Source organism: Schistocerca nitens, chromosome 6 (assembly GCF_023898315.1).
Source record: "Schistocerca nitens isolate TAMUIC-IGC-003100 chromosome 6, iqSchNite1.1, whole genome shotgun sequence".
Lineage (NCBI taxonomy): Eukaryota > Metazoa > Arthropoda > Insecta > Orthoptera > Acrididae > Schistocerca > Schistocerca nitens.
The window spans coordinates 11804532-11821520 of record NC_064619.1 but is presented as its reverse complement, the minus strand read 5'-3'; the positions used below and the strand labels follow the sequence as shown (position 1 = coordinate 11821520).

The 16989-nt window shown below is 45.6% G+C and overlaps 1 protein-coding gene and 1 non-coding gene across 2 annotated transcripts in view; both read right to left on the bottom strand.

The window, feature by feature from the left end:
• The window catches only part of LOC126262680 (tensin-1), a 622011-nt gene that overhangs the window by 424228 nt on the left and 180794 nt on the right, over window positions 1–16989 (bottom strand). The gene's annotated exons all lie outside the window — the stretch shown is intronic.
• Window positions 10720–10794, bottom strand: Trnat-cgu (transfer RNA threonine (anticodon CGU)). The gene has a single exon. It is a non-coding gene; the product is annotated as a tRNA-Thr (tRNA).

The window sequence follows — 16989 nt, the reverse complement described above, 5'->3', positions numbered from 1 at the left end:
AACTTTTGTCTAAGTCGTCTTGTATCCTCTTGTTGTTGTTGTTGTTGTTGTTGTGGTCTTCAGTCCTGAGACTGTTTGATGCAGCTCTCCATGCTACTCCATCCTGTGCAAAGTTCTTCATCTCCCAGTACTTACTGCAACCTACTCGTACATCCTTCTGAATCTGCTTAGTGTATTCATCTATTGGTCTCCCTCTACGATTTTTACCCTCCACGCTGCCCTCCAACGCTAAATTTGTCATCCCTTGATGCCTCAGAACATGCCCTACCAAACGGCCCCTTCTTCTTGTCAAGTTGTGCCACAAACTTCTCTTCTCCCCTATTCTATTCAATACCTCCTCATTAGTTATGTGATCTACCCATCTAATCTTCAGCATTCTTCTGTAGCACCACATTTCGAAAGCTTCTATTCTCTTCTTGCCCAAACTATTTATCGTCCACGTTTCACTTCCATACATGGCTACACTCCATACAAATACTTTCAGAAATGACTTGCTGACAAATCTATGCTCGATGTTAACAAATTCCTCTCCTTCAGAAACGCTTTCCTTGCCATTGCCAGTCTACATTTTATATCCTCTCTACTTCGACCATCATCAGTTATTTTGCTCCAGAAATAGCAAAACTCCTTTACTACTTTAAGTGTCTCATTTCCTAATCTAATTCCCTCAGCATCACCCGACTTAATTCGACTACATTCCATTATCCTCGTTTTGCTTTTGTTGATGTTAATCTTATATCCTCCTTTGAAGACACTGTCCATTCCGTTCAACTGCTCTTCCAAGTCCTTTGCTGTCTCTGACAGAATTACAATGTCATCGGCGAACCTCAAAGTTTTTACTTCTTCTCCATGGATTTTAATACCTACTCCGAACTTTTCTTTTGTTTCCTTTACTGCTTGCTCAACATACAGATTGAATAGCATCGGGGAGAGGCTACAACCCTGTCTCACTCCCTTCCCAACCACTGCTTCCCTTTCATGTCCCTCGACTCTTATAACTGCCATCTGGTTTCTGTACAAACTGTAAACAGGCTTTCGCTCCCTGTATTTTACCCCTGCCGCCTTTAGAATTTGAAAGAGAGTATTCCAGTCAACATTGTCAAAAGCTTTCTCTAAGTCTACAAATGCTAGAAACGTAGGTTTGCCTTTCCTTAATCTTTCTTCTAAGATTAGGCGTAAGGTCAGTATTGCCTCACGTGTTCCAACATTTCTACGGAATCCAAACTGATCTTCCCCGAGGTCAGCTTCTACCAGTTTTTCCATTCGTCCGTAAAGAATTCGCGTTAGTATTTTGAAGCCGTGACTTATTAAACTGATAGTTCGGTAATTTTCACATCTGTCAACACCTGCTTTCTTTGGGATTGGAATTATTATATTCTTCTTGAAGTCTGTGGGTATTTCGCCTGTCTCATAAATCTTGCTCACCAAATGGTAGAGTTTTGCCATGACTGGCTCTCCCAAGGCCATCAGTAGTTCTAATGGAATGTTGTCTACTCCCGGGGCCTTGTTTCGACTCAGGTCTTTCAGTGCTCTGTCAAACTCTTCACGCAGTATCTTATCTCCCATTTCGTTTTCATCTACATCGTCTTCCATTTCCATAATATTGTCCTCAAGTACATCACCCTTGTATAAACCCTCTATATACTCCTTTCACCTTTCTGCCTTCCCTTCTTTGCTTAGAACTGGGTTGCCATCTGAGCTCTTTATACTCATGAAAGTGGCTCTCTTTTCTCCAAAGGTCTCATTAATTTTCCTGTAGGCAGTATCTATCTTACCCCTAGTGAGATAAGCCTATACATCCTTACATTCGTCCTCTAGCCATCCCTGCTTAGCAGTTTTGCACTTCCTGTGGATCTCATTTTTGAGACGTTTGTATTTCTTTTTGCCTGCTTCATTAACTGCATTTTTATATTTTCTCCTTTCATCAATTAAATTCAATATTTCTTCTGTTACCCAAGGATTTCTACCAGCCCTCGTCTTTTTATCTACAAATCGCCTGCTGCCTTCACTACTTCATCCCTCAGAGCTACCCATTCTTCTTCTACTGTATCCTCCTACAGTCAATCAATTTCGTCACCTTGCCGTACAACACAGCATCGTCAGCAAACAATCGGAGACTGCTGACCCACCCTGTCTACCAGAACATGTATGTATACCGAAAATAACAGCCGTTCTGTCAGTTCTCTGGAACACTCTTGATGATAACTTTATTTCTGATGAACCCTCGCCGTCGAGGAGAGCCGCCCGGAGTGGCCGAGCGGTTTTAGGCGCTTCAGGCTGAAACCGCACGACCGCTACGGTCGCAGGTTCGAATCCTGTCTCGGGCATGGATGTGTGTGATGTCCTTAGGTTAGTTAGGTTTAAGTAGTTCTAAGTTCTAGGGGACTGATGACCACAGCAGTTAAGTCCCATAGTGCTCAGAGCCATTTGAACCGTCGAGGACAACATTTCGGGTTCTATTACTTGAGAAATCTTCGGCACCACTCTCATATCTAGGAAGCATTCCTTATGCTCGTATCTTCGTTAACAGCCTGCAATGGGGCACCGTATCAAACGCTTTCCGGGAAGCTAGAAATATGGAATCTGCCTGTTGCCCTTCATCCATAATTCGCATTACATCCTATGAGAAAAGGGCAGACTGAGTTTCGCACGAGCGGTGCCTTCTGAAACCATGCGGATTCCTGGACGTAATATTATGAGTTTAAAGAAAATTTATTACTTTGAGAATACGTTCAAGGATGCTACAGCAAAGCGAAGTTAGGATATTAGTCTGTAATTCTGTATGTCCGTTCTTCTAGTTTTCTTATATACAGGAGTCACTTGCGCTTTTTTCCAGTCATTCGGGACTTTGCACTGAAACAGAGATTCGCGATAAACTCAGGTTAAGTTTTTAGCTAACGGTAATCCGTACAATAGTTTAATGTGCCTCTTTAAAGTGCGCTATTCATAGATAAACCGCTTGGTATGAGAAGTTTGCAATGCTTTCGTAAAAGGATCGAAGGATATCAATAAGTTAAGTTTGAAGTAAGACTACAATGTTTATTCATATTTTATTTGTGTTCACGATCACAGATCACCTTTTACACTATCGGTCCTCCTCCAGGTATCTATGTAGATGGAGAGGGTGAAACTAATGGATAAGAGTCACCTGCGCTTACTCTCTTTCTGTGTAACTTTTTTGCCTCGCATTTGGGACAGGTTGAAGACTTCAGATTTTTTCGTATTTTTCACCAAATGTGATTCCGAGCTCATCGCGAACAGCTTCTCTACTCTCCTTTGTAAGACTGCGATTGTATTATCGTATTATACATTACATTCGACGTCCTATAGCTCTGGTCGCAGACGAACTGCATTTATGAAATTCATAGTTCTCTCGTTTGTCCACTTCTCCGTTACTGTAAACAACAAACTCAAAGCAACAAAAAACTGAAGAAATAGGTGGCTATATTTACGAGTGCACATTTCCGAACATTAGTGAAACGATGTTTTCCTTCGGACAAGTGACTACAGCGCCGTCGGTGAGAGAATTAGGAAACAAAGATGAGAGCGAGAGGGAAACACTTGCACACAAGGACAGAAATAGACAGTGCCCTGCAATACCAAATATTCTCCACTGTTGGTGGACAACAGCGCCGACCCCTCGATAGCACACCGGCGACTTCTTTCAACAGCCTGCCACACTAGTAATGTTGCCCGGCCATACCGAAAAATTGCCGTCTACTGCAGTGACATGGCACCATTTCTGACAGAAGCGCTAATGCAACACAAATACTACCGTAAAAAGTGGCCCGTGTAAACGCACGTTTAGAGTCAACGATTATTACTGGGGAGCCAACAATACAATCTACATCTACATCCATATTCCGCAAGCCACCTGAAGGGGTGTGGCGGAGGGCACCTTGAGTACATCGGTTCTCCCTTCTATTCCAGTCTCGTATTGTTCGTGGAAAGAAGGATTGTCGGTATGCTTCTGTGTGGGCTCTAATATCTCTGATGTTATCCTCATGGTCTCTTCGCGAGATATGCGTAGGAGGGAGCAATATACTGCTTGACTCTTTGGTGAAGGTATGTTCTCGAAAATTTAACAAAAGCCCTTACCGAGCTACTGAGCGTCTCTCCTGCAGAGTCTTCCACTCGAGTTTATCTATCATCTCCGTAACGCTTTCGCTATTACTAAATGATCCTGTAACGAAGCGCGCTGCTCTCCGTTGGATCTTCTCTATCTCTTCTATCAACCATATCTGGTACGGAACCCACACTGCTGAGCAGTGTTCAAGCAGTGGGCGAACAAGCGTACTGTAACCTACTTCCTTTGTTTTCGGATTGCATTTCCTTAGGATTCTTGCAATGAATCTCAGTCTGGCATCTGCTTTACCGACGATCAACTTTATATGATCATTCAAAAAAATGGCTCTGAGCGCTATGGGACTCAACTTCTGAGGTCATTAGTCCCCTAGGACTTAGAACTAGTTAAACCTAACCTAATGACAGCACACACGTCCATGCCCGAGGCAGGATTCGAACCTGCGACCGTAGCGGTCTCGCGGTTCCAGATTGCAGCGCCTAGAACCGCACGGCCACTTCGGCCGGCTATGATCATTCCATTTTAAATCAATCGTAATGCGTACTCCCAGATAATTTATGGAATTAACTGCTTCCAGTTGCTGTCCTGCTATTTTGTAGCTAAATGATAAGGGATCTATCTTTCTATGTATTCGCAGCACATTACACTTGTCTACATTGAGATTCAATTGTCATTCCCTGGACCATGCGTCAATTCTCTGCAGATCCTCATGCATTTCAGTACAATTTTCCATTGTTACAACCTCTCGACACTCCACAGCATCATCTGCAAAAAGCCTCAGTGAACTTCCGATGTCATCCACAAGGTCATTTATGAATATTGTGAATACCAACGGTCCTACGACATTCCCCTGCGGCACACCCGAAATCAGTCTCACTTCGGAAGACTTCTCTCCATTGAGAGTGACATGCTGCGTTCTGTTATCTAGGAACTCTTCAACCCAATCACACAATTGGTCTGATAGTCCATATGCTCTTACTTTGTTCATTAAACGACTGTGGGGAACTGTATCGAACGCCTTGCGGAAGTCAAGAAACACGGCATCTACCTGTGAACCCGTGTCAATGGCCCTCTGAGTATCGTGGACGAATAGCGCGAGCTGGGTTTCACAGGACCGTCTTTTTCGAAACCCATGCTGATTCCTACAGAGTAGATTTCTAGTCTCCAGAAAAGTCATTATACTCGAAGATAATATGTGTTCCAAAATTCTACGACTGATCGACGTTAGAGATATAGGTCTATAGTTCTGCACATCTGTTCGACGTCCCTTCTTGAAAACGGGGATGACCTGTGCCCTTTTCCAATCCTTTGGAACACTACGCTCTTCTAGAGACCTACGGTACACCGCTGCAAGAAGGGGGGCAAGTTCCTTCGCGTACTCTGTGTAAAATCGAACTGGTATCCCATCAGGTCCAGCGGCCTTTCCTCTTTTGAGCGATTTTAATTGTTTCTCTATCCCTCTGTCGTCTATTTCGATATCTACCATTTTGTCATCTGTACGACAATCTAGAGAAGGAACTACAGTGCAGTCTTCCTCTGTGAAACAGCTTTGGAAAAAGACATTTAGTATTTCGGCCTTTAGTCTGTCATCCTCTGTTTCAGTACCATTTTGGTCACAGAGTGTCTGGACATTTTGTTTTGATCCACCTACCGCTTTGACATAAAACCAAAATTTCTTAGGATTTTCTGCGAAGTCAGTACATAGAACTTTACTTTCGAATTGCGCGAGAGGAGCCCTAAGGTACGGAGAAAGGGCTCCCGGGGGTTCCCCGGCGCAACGATGAGTGACGGAGGGCCCGCAGCTGCGGCTCGGGAGGCGGCCCGCCGGGCGGGAGTCCGTGCGACGCGCTACGCACCCGCACCGGCGCACAAACAAACAATTAAGGAGCGGCGCGTGCGTGAGTGCGTGCGGCTGCGGCAGATGTAGCACGTGGCCCGGCCCGCACGCACGCTATATTTGTCGGCCGCCTGCCGACGCAGCACCGCTGGCCACGGCGGTCCTCCACCCTCTGCACGCCAAACAGAGCCAGCCAGCGGCAGAGCTCCATCTGCCGTTGAGGACCGCGTCTGACATACTCAGGGTGGGTGGCCACCAGAGGACAGAAGTGAGCTCTATACACTCGCTTTAAGATCGCCATCGGATCCTATGACGTCATCTCCTAACTATAACAGCACAGAAAGGAGAGAGAGTACAAGAGTTCGCTACATGGGCAACTGTTGGGCATGACGCGTCATGCTCCTCGCGCGCGCGCGCGCGCGTGTGTGTGTGTGTGTGTGTGTGTGTGTGTGTGTGTGTGTGTGTGTGTGTGTGCGCGCCTGTGTGTGCATGTATGGAAGCAGGCCTATTTGTATGTGGTTTTATATATATATATATATATATATATATATATATATATATATATATATGGTGTTACAAAAAGGTACGGTCAAACTTTCAGGAAACATTCCTTACACACAAATAAAGAAAATATGTTAAGTGGAGATGTGTCCGGAAACGCTTACTTTCCATGTTAAAGCTCATTTTATTACCTCTCTTCAAATCACATTAATCATGGAATGGAAACACACAGCAACAGAACGTACCAGCGTGACTTCAAACACTTTGTTACAGGAAATGTTCAAAATGTCCTCCGTTAGCGAGGATACATGCATCCACCCTCCGTCGCATGGAATCCCTGATGCGCTGATGCAACCCTGGAGAATGGCGTATTGTATCACAGCCGTCCACAATACGAGCACGAAGAGTCTCTACATTTGGTACCGGGGTTGCGTAGACAAGAGCTTTCAAATGCCCCCATAAATGAAAGTCAAGAGGGTTGAGGTCAGGAGAGCGTGGAGGCCATGGAATTGGTCCGCCTCTACCAATCCATCGGTCACCGAATCTGTTGACGAGAAGCGTACGAACACTTCGACTGAAATGTGCAGGAGCTCCATCGTGCATGAACCACATGTCTAGGCGTGGACATCACTTCGAGAAATGAGGTTGAATCCGAACTGAAGAAGAGATTACGGGCGGGAAATGCGTGCTACTCCTCACTGAATAGATTACTTTCATCACGGATATTGTCTAGGAATTTAAAGATTAGAATATACAAAACTATTATTTTACCAGTTATGCTGTATGGGTGTGAGACTTAGTCTCTCACTGTGCAAAATGAAAAGCCGTTTCGAGTAATTGAAATCAAAATTTTGAGGAAAATTTTCGGAGCGAAAAGGGATGACATTAGCGGAGAGTGGCGAAAACAGCATAACGAAGAGGTTCACGAACTCTATTCAAGCCCTGACATAATCAGTGTTATTAAATCACGTAGGCTGCGATGGGCGGGTCACGTAGCTCGAATGGATGAGGGCAGGGCAGCGCGCAGAGTACTGGTAGGGCACCTAGAAGGAAAATGTCCCGTGGGGAGACCGAGGCGTAGATGGGAGGCTGATTTGAGGAGCCTAGGTATTGAAGATGAATGGAAGGATATATGTGTGTGTGTGTGTGTGTGTGTGTGTGTGTGTGTGTGTGTGTGTGTGTGTGTGAACGTGTTCATGTTTATACGGTACATACGAGGGCAGTCCAGAAAGTAAGTTCCGATTCATCGCGAGGTGGAAACCACAGTGAACATCAGAAATGTTTTATCTGCAACAGTCAGCTGCACCTTCCAGCTACTTCTCTACGTAGTCGCCGTTCTGACTTAAGACATCTGTCGTAGCGTCGTACCAACTTTTCAGTACCCTCGTCATAGAAGGCAGCCGGTAGTGCTTTCCGCACATTCTCTACGCTGGCCTACAGCTCGTTGTCTGCGCCAAAATGCTGCCCTCATAGCCAGCGGCTCATGTAACCAGAGATGAAACTCAAAGGCAGACAATTACGGGCTGTATTGTGGGTAATCAAACATTACCAATTGAAAACGATGCAGGAGCATCTTCATTGCCCCTGCAGAATGCGGCTGATAATTGTATTGAAGAAGAAACCGCGCGACCGTTATGTAATGTTGGATGCATAGGTTCAGGCGAAATTTCTCACCAGGCCCTCGTACTTGGCGGAAGACACTATTTTCTAGACGTCTTTACGCGCTCACTGTGAGCTCAGATATGAGAAGAGCGACGTTATGCTATCTCGGGTCATACTAGAGACACTGCCCAACACATCTGTGCTAAGCTTTATCGGATGTTCATAGTCGTTTCGATTTCGCGACCGATCGGAACATACTTTCTGGACACCCCTCGTATATATGTGTTTGTATGTATATATCTTTGTATAGATACATATAAAACTTTTTTATGACTGCACAGCGATTTGGCAGTGACAGAGTATGCGAAAATTACTTTCGTCTTTAAATTTTGCGCACCGATATACACTATGCTGCACGTCTCTTGTTGAAAACTATGCTTCCTGAATTGCAAACAACAATCCTTTATGTGATGGACAACGCCTGTATTGAAGCGTCTGCCACGGCAAATTGTTGAGCTCGCCTCCTGAAGCAAAAATCCCGTGACGAAATGCGCCGCTCTTCGTTGGATCTGCTCTATATCTCTTGTCAATCAAACTTTGGAAGGCTCCCAGACCGATGAGGAATAGTCAACAATCAGTGGAACATGTGTTACATGGACGAACTACGTTTCCTTAAGATTTTGCCAGTAAACCTCAACCTGGCGTCTGCTTTTCCAGAAACTAGTTTTATGTGGCCATTCAAATTTAAATCACTCCGAACGGTTAGTCCTAGGCTGTCCTCGCTCTGTAACGGTACGCACCAGTACGCCGTACTGGTTCTTCCGACAAAAGAAAATCATAAAAGCAGATTTTATGTATGGTACGATAGAACTCAATGTTTCACCAGCACAAATGTCGTATTCACGCTTTTAAAACGCATTCTGAGAAAAGCGTTAAAACAACGTTTTAAGAAGTCTTAATTTCACCGAGCGGGTTGGCGCAGTGGTTAGCACACTGGACTCGCATTCGGGAGGACGACGGTTCAAACCCGTCTCCAGCCATCCTGATTTAGGTTCTCCGTGATTTCCCTAAATCGTTTCAGGCCAATGCCGGGATGGTTCCTTTGAAAGGGCACGGCCGATTTCCTTCCCAATTCTTCCCTAATCCGAGCTTGTGCTCCGTCTCTTATGACCTCGTTGTCGACGGGACGTTAAACACTAGTTTCCTCCTCCTCTTAATTTCAACCTCCCCGCCCCAGAAGGTCACAGTACCGTAACTTCCTTTTTTACAAATCAAGCACTGCTCTTAGGTATTTTACAATAGCTGCTGTCTCCATCGATGAGTCGCTAACAGCGTAATCAAACAGTGCTGGACTTTGTTGTCTATTTACGCACAGTGCGTTACATTTCTTTACATTCAGAGTCAACTGACAGACCGTGCGCCAACCACGGATTCTCTGCAAGTCTCCGACAATAGGTTACAGTCTTCTGGCGTTACAACCTCGCTACTCGCTATGGGCAACAACACAGCACCTCAGCACAGTCGGCTCCTCTGCGTTTTTTTCCTCCTCACCAATCTCTTCATATTCGGTGTCACCCGCACGAACCTACTGTACGCTTTCTCTCCCTGTCTCTCTCTCCTGCGCCTATAAGAGTGAAATATGAGAAAAATCGGACCTGAGGTCGTGAGTAGCGGAACCAGAGCAATAAAAACAGCGCCCCGCGTCCGGCGGCGCAGTTTCGGCAGCACAGGGGAGGAGGGGCCCCGTTAAAGCGACCACCCACGCAGCGGCGGCGGCAAGCGGGAACAAGCGCCGTAAATCTCCACCGCCAGCCGTCATACAACTTTTAATTAACCCCTGCCCTGCGCCGTGTACGGACCAAATGGCATTCCGGTAAGCTCTTTTCGCACTGCACGCGGTGTTCCGCTGGATGAGGACTCGACGAAGCAATCTCCTCCAGTTGAAGGGGGCTTACGGGCGCTCCTGCCTCGGAAATTGCTTGCGGTATTAACTCCGGTGCCTGCAGAGGTGGACAGTTGTGATTTTCCGAAGATGAGACCCTCTCCGCTTTCCTTGCCTGTCCCGCCATTCATTACGACATTCTCTAATGCGTAGCTGTGTACACTGCAGCTTTCATTCGAATTAAAGCAAAACAGAGGGTGTAATTTTTGTGACCCAGGTAACCTACATAAAAGTGGTTCAGGAAATAACAGCTTTTCACTGAAAGGCTCTTAAGGCAATGTAATTCACTCACGAGACACGGCTGACAAACCCCTCGATCAGTCCAATCCTGAATAGTATTGATTGCGACCCTTACCAAGTAGATTTGAGAGCGAATTCAAAGAAGAACTGGAGGTCTCGTCAAGGGCACGTTTTATAAAGCCGTCGGCACACGGACCGTGCATCCGAACGCTGAGTGTTGAGCGTGCCCAGTTTCTCGCGTCATAGCGTGGAACAGCACGTTGGGGTGTCTTTCCGAACGTGCAGAGCAATATCTGGCATGTCAGAGATTCCGAACGTGCGGTTGAACGTTGACCAATGAGACGGCACAACGCCACCTGCGTCAGATGCACGCCTTCTCCCTTCAGCGCAGAGTTGTGAGGCGCCATATTGGCTTCTCGTTGAAGCCCATATCTATATAATTAGAATTACACATTAATACCTTCAGCTGCTGAAGGGCGTTGATATATATTAACGGGGACAGGTGAAAATGTGTGCCCCGACCGGGACTCGAACCCGGAATCTCCTGCTTACGTGGCAGACGCTCTATCCATCTGAGCCACCGAGGGCACAGAGGATTGAGCGACTGCAGGGATTTATCGCCGGCACGCTCCCTGTGAGACCCACATCCTCAACTTATAGTCTAGACACTACACTATAATGGCAGGGACACTTGTGGACTATAAGTTGACAATGTGGGTCTCACGGGGAGCGTGCCGGCGAAAAATCCCTGCAGTCGCTCAATCCTCTGTGCCCTCGGTGGCTCAGATGGATAGAGCTTTTGCCATGTAAGCGGGAGATCCCGGGTTCGAGTCCTTGTCGGGGCACACATTTTCACCTGTCCCCGTTGAAAAATATCAACGCCCGTCAGCAGCTGAATGTATTAATATATAATTCTAATTTCGTTCTAGACGGCTGCAGGTCATGTCCGAAAAAAACAGACACCATCTCCATATAGGTACATGTCTATATATGTCATTTCTGAGCACCAGCAAACTGGGGAGCTCTGGAAAACCCTCCGTTAATTGTATGTTTCGCTGTAATAAAATGACGACAAATGTCATATACGTCGTAAAACAACTATTGCTTGTTACGGGAGTAGACCATTCGAAATCAACAGCATGTGAGGATCCATTAAAAACGCATTGTTCTTGGTACAATTTGTTATAATTAAATTTCAATTTATATTGTATTTTTGAACCCTTGGAAGTTCCCATCCCACTACACCCGAATTTTTTTTCTTCTAACCTTCGCTTTCTTAATAGGTGTTCAAAAAAATGGTTCAAATGGCTCTGAGCACTATGGGACTTAACAGCTATGGTCATCAGTCCCCTAGAACTTAGAACTACTTAAACCTAACTAACCTAAGGACATCACACAACACCCAGCCATCACGAGGCAGAGAAAATCCCTGACCCCGCCGGGAATCGAACCCGGGAACCCGGGCGTGGGAAGCGAGAACGCTACCGCACGACCACGAGATGCGGGCTCTTAATAGGTGTGATACTTTCTTATTAGTTAAATATAAGTACAGGGTTATTACGAATGATTGAAGCGATTTCACAGCTCTACAATAACTTTATTATTTGAGATATTTTCACAATGCTTTGCACACACATACAAAAACTCAAAAAGTTTTTTTAGGCATTCACAAATGTTCGATATGTGCCCCTTTAGTGATTCGGCAGACATCAAGCCGATAATCAAGTTCCTCCCACACTCGGCGCAGCATGTCCCCATCAATGAGTTCGAAAGCATCGTTGATGCGAGCTCGCAGTTCTGGCACGTTTCTTGGTAGAGGAGGTTTAAACACTTCACCATTAAGAAAAAATGTTGCTTCATCACTGAAAACAAGTTTCGCACTGAACGCATCCTCTTCCATGAGCTGTTGCAACCGCGCCGAAAATTCAAAGAGTTTGACTTTGTCATCGGGTGTCAGGGCTTGTAGCAATTGTAAACGGTAAGGCTTCTGCTTTAGCCTTTTCCGTAAGATTTTCCAAACCGTCGGCTGTGGTACGTTTAGCTCCCTGCTTGCTTTATTGCTCCCTGCTTGCTTTATTCGGGCTACGCGTGAAACTTGCCCGCACGCGTTCAACCGTTTCTTCGCTCACTGCAGGCCGACCCGTTGATTTCCCCTTACAGAGGCATCCAGAAGCTTTAAACTGCGCATACCATCGCCGAATGGAGTTAGCAGTTTGTGGATCTTTGTTGAACTTCGTCCTGAAGTGTCGTTGCACTGTTATGACATTTAAAGTACGACATACGCTTTCTCGGCTCCTGTCGCCATTTTGTCTCACTGCACTCTCGAGCGCTCTGGCAGCAGAAACCTGAAGTGCGGCTTCAGCCGAACAAAACTTTATGAGTTTTTCTACGTATCTGTAGTGTTTCGTGACCATATGTCAATGAATGGAGCTACAGTGAATTTATGAAATCGCTTGAATCATTTGTAATAGCCCTGTATATACTATGATATTCGATGTTATGTAAATATAAGGGCGCTCTTTTTGATGGGTGAGTTTGTTCGGTTAGGGCACCTTGCACTACTTACAGTAAGATATTTTACACTTTTTTCTTTTTACTTTTGTAATTCACATGTAGAGATCCAGTTACTGAGTAGTAGCAGTAATCAAGTAAGAATCACCTTAGGATTTTACTAAAAAGTGACAATGATGAAATAATTTTATCTTGCGGGGAGAACTATTGCAAATTAGTATCGCACTACTTGTAATGGAACGTTTATAAGCTCATATCCTTACTAACTGGACATCGTACTTCCCTTTCTGCCTTGTAATATTTTCACGGATATTAAAGTTTTTATTTATGTATACTGCAAACATAACAATCCGACTATCATATGGGCAATGGAGAAAAGTACGTTTTAATTGAGCTAATAAGGGAATTTTACGCCCGTCCATTTCGTAAACAGAGTGATTTATGAGCCAGATACAGCCGACAACTGCCGCTGGAGCGCGTTGTGATCGCATATACCACGTTTGGGCCCACGTACCGTGTGTACAAGTCGCACCGTTTGTGAGCGTTCAGCAGCACGTTGAACTCGGCACGTTCAACGTTGACGTTCGACAGCACGCTGCGTGTTCGACGGCTTAAGCGTCAGACAGTTAAGGAGTTGCTCGTCGAACTGCAGTCACACCTGACAGAAGAGAGCCAATGTGTACCACACAGAGGGTGCCGCTGACGAAGTTAGAATTAGTTAATCGTACTCTCGAAGAAGAGGCAGGTAACATGTTGCCCTCTGCGGAGTTCACCTCGGAAGAAAAAAAAAAAAACAAGAATCTGGATTGCATACGGAAACTTAACGATCGTCCATTTTCCCATGCACCATTGGCGATTTGAAAAGAGAACGACAAAAATGATGGTGGTATGCCTGATGACCCGCCTACTGTACAGCGATAGGTGCTTAGCCATTCTACGGCGAAATACAGGATGTCGCAGGAGGAATGATCAGTATTCAGGAATAAGACAAGAAAATCTAGTAAACATGGGCTCAAAATGGTTCCAATGGCTCTGAGCACTAGAACTTAGAACTACTTAAACCTAACTAACCTAAGGACATCATACACATCCATGCCCGCGGCAGGATTCGAAACTGCGACCGTAGCAATCGCGCGGTTGCAGACTGTAGCGCCTAGAACAGCACGGCCACTCCGGCCGGCAAACATGGGCTCCAAAAGATATATCTCACGAGCTATGTGCACTTGTTCAGTATATTTAAGAGATCTGCATCACACCAGCGGGTATGACGAAGTGCTCACAGGTTTAACCTATGCATTTTCGAGCCCTTGTTTACTAGATTTTTTTGTTTCGAATGATTGTTCCTGTCGTAAAACATATTTTAGTTTTGAACATTGCAAAATCAGAGGTTAAGATAAACTCTAGATAAACCATTGTAAATGTGAAATGTTGGCACATTAATACATCTACATCTACATCTACGTTTATACTCCGCAAGCCACGCAACGGTGCGTGGCGGAGGGCACTTTATGTGCCACTGTCATTACTTCCCTTTCATGTTAGAGTCGCGTATGGTTCACGGGAAGAACGACTACCGGAAAGCCTTCGTGCGCCCTCGAATCTCTCTAATTTTACATTCGTCATCTCCTCGGGTGGTATAAGTAGGGGGAAGCAATATATTCGATACCTCATCCAGAAACGCACCCTCTAGAAACCTGGCGAGCAAGCTACACCGCGATGCAGAGCGCCTCTCTTGGAGAGTCTGCCACTCGAGTTTGCTAAACATCTCCGTAACGCTATCACGCTTACCAAATAACCCCGTGACGAAACGTGCCGCTCTTCTTTGGATCTTCTCTATCTCCTCTGTCAACCCGACCTGGTACGGATCCCACACTGATGAGCAATACTCAAGTATAGGTCGAACGAGTGTTGTAAGCCACCTCCTTTGTTGATGCACTAAATTTTCTAAGGACTCTGCCAATGAATCTCAACCTGGCACCCGCCTTACCAAGAATTAATTTTATATGATCATTCCACTTCAAATCGTTCCGTACGCATACTCCGAGATATTTTACAGAAGTAACTGCTACCAGTGTTTGTTCCGCTATCATATAATCATACAATAAAGGATCTTTCTTTCTATGTATTCGCAATACATTTCATTTGTCTATGTTAAGAGTCAGTTGCCACTCCCTGCACCAAGTGCCTATCCGCTGCAGATCTTCCTGCATTTCGTTACAATTTTCTAATGCTGCAACTTCTCTGTATACTACAGCATCGTCTGCGAAAAACCGCACGGAAATTCAGACACTATCTACTAGGTCATTTATACATATTGTGAAAAGCAATGGTCCCATAACACTCCCCTGTGGCACGCCAGAGGAGTTACCGGCACAATGTCGAATGCAAGCATGCAAACGTGCATGCATTGTGTTGTACAGGTGCTGGATGTTAGTTTGTGAGATGGTTTTTCATTCCTGTTGCACTTGGTCTGTCAGTACAGGGACGGTTAATGCTGTCTGTGGATGACGCCGGAGCTGTCGTCCGGTGATGTGCCAAATGTGCCCGATTGTAGACACATATGGTGATCGAGCAGGTCAAGACAACATGTCGACACACTGTAGAGCATTTTGTCGTATATATATATATGGGCGGGCGTTACCTTTTTGAAAAATACCCCCTGGAATGCTGTTGATGAATCTCAGCCGGCCGTTGTAGCCGAGCGGTTCTAGGCGCTTCAGTCCGGAACCGCGCTGCTGCTACAGTCGCAGGTTCGAACTCTGCCTCGGGCATGGATGTGTGTGATGTCCTTAGATTGGTTAGGTTTAAGTACTTCTAAGTCTAGGGGACTGATGACCTCAGATGTTAAGTCCCATAGTGCTCAGAACCATTTGACGATTTGATAAATGGCAGCAAAGCATGTCGTATCACCTGGCCGATGTACAAATTTGCAGTCAGTGTGATGGGATACCCACGAGAGTACTTCTGCTGGCATACGACACCGCACCCCAGACCACAACGCTGGTATACGAGGGGCGTTCAGAAAGTAAGCTCCGATCGGTCGCGAAATGGAAACGACTATGAAAATCCGATAAAGCTTTGCACAGATGTGTTGGGTAGTGTCTCTAGTATAACCCCAGTTAGCATCACGTCGCTCTTCTCATTTCTGAGCTCGCAGTGAGTGCGTAAAGATGTCTAGAAAATAGTGTCTGCCGCCAAGTACGAGGGCCTGGTGAGAAATTTCGCCTGAAGCTATGCAGCTAACATTACATAACTGTCGTGCTGTTTCTTCTTCAAGACAATTCTCAACCGCATTCTGCAGGGGCAATGAAGATGCTCCTGCATCGTTTTCAAATGGAAATGTTAGATTACCCACAATACAGTCCGCAATTGTCTCCCCCTGAGTTTCATCTCTGGTCACATGAACCGCTGTCTTTGAAGACAACATTTTGACACAGACAACGAGGTATAGGCCAGCGTGGAGAATTGGCGGAAAGCACTGGCGGTTGCCTTCTATGATGAGGCTATTGAAAAGTTGGTACAACGCTATGACAAAAGTCTAAGTCAGAACGGCAACTACGTAGAGAAGTAGCTGAAAGGTGTAGCTAATTGTTACAAGTAAAACATTTCTGATATTCACTGTGGTTTCAATTTGGCAATCAATCGGAGCTTACTTTCTCAACAGGCCTCGTATATCCAGTGTGTCTAGCAGGTTGATTGCACGGCCTCAACCTGCCTCCTCCTAACAAACACACGGCCATCATTGCCACCGAGGCAGGCCCAACTTTCATCAGAAACCACAATATTCCCCCATCCTGCCCCCCAATGAGATTTCACTTGACACCAAATGGTGGTGGTTTGGGGTCAGCGGAATGTACGCTACATGGCGACGGACTCGGAGCTGTCCTTGATGTAACCGATTGTTAAAAGTTCGTTGTCTCACTGTGGTGACAGCTCCTGCTCAAATTGCTGCGGCAGGTGCGTTACGATGCGCCAGGGCCATACGCCGTACAAGATGGTCTTTCTTCTCGATAATGCCACGTCGCCTCCGGAGCCAGGTCTTCTTGCCGCTGCAAATTCTCGTGAGTACCGTTGTCATTTTCTGTAGTATCGCAGAAGAAACATGCAGCTTCTCATAGCCCTATTACACGACCTCGTTCAAAGTCAGTGGGGTGTCGATAATGCCATTCTTAACTGACATCAACTCACCACGTCCAACCTCAAAGGTAACTAACGCTCATGACCGTTGCAACCTGTATTTAATGCAAACCCGATTTGCATCCTCATAGTGGC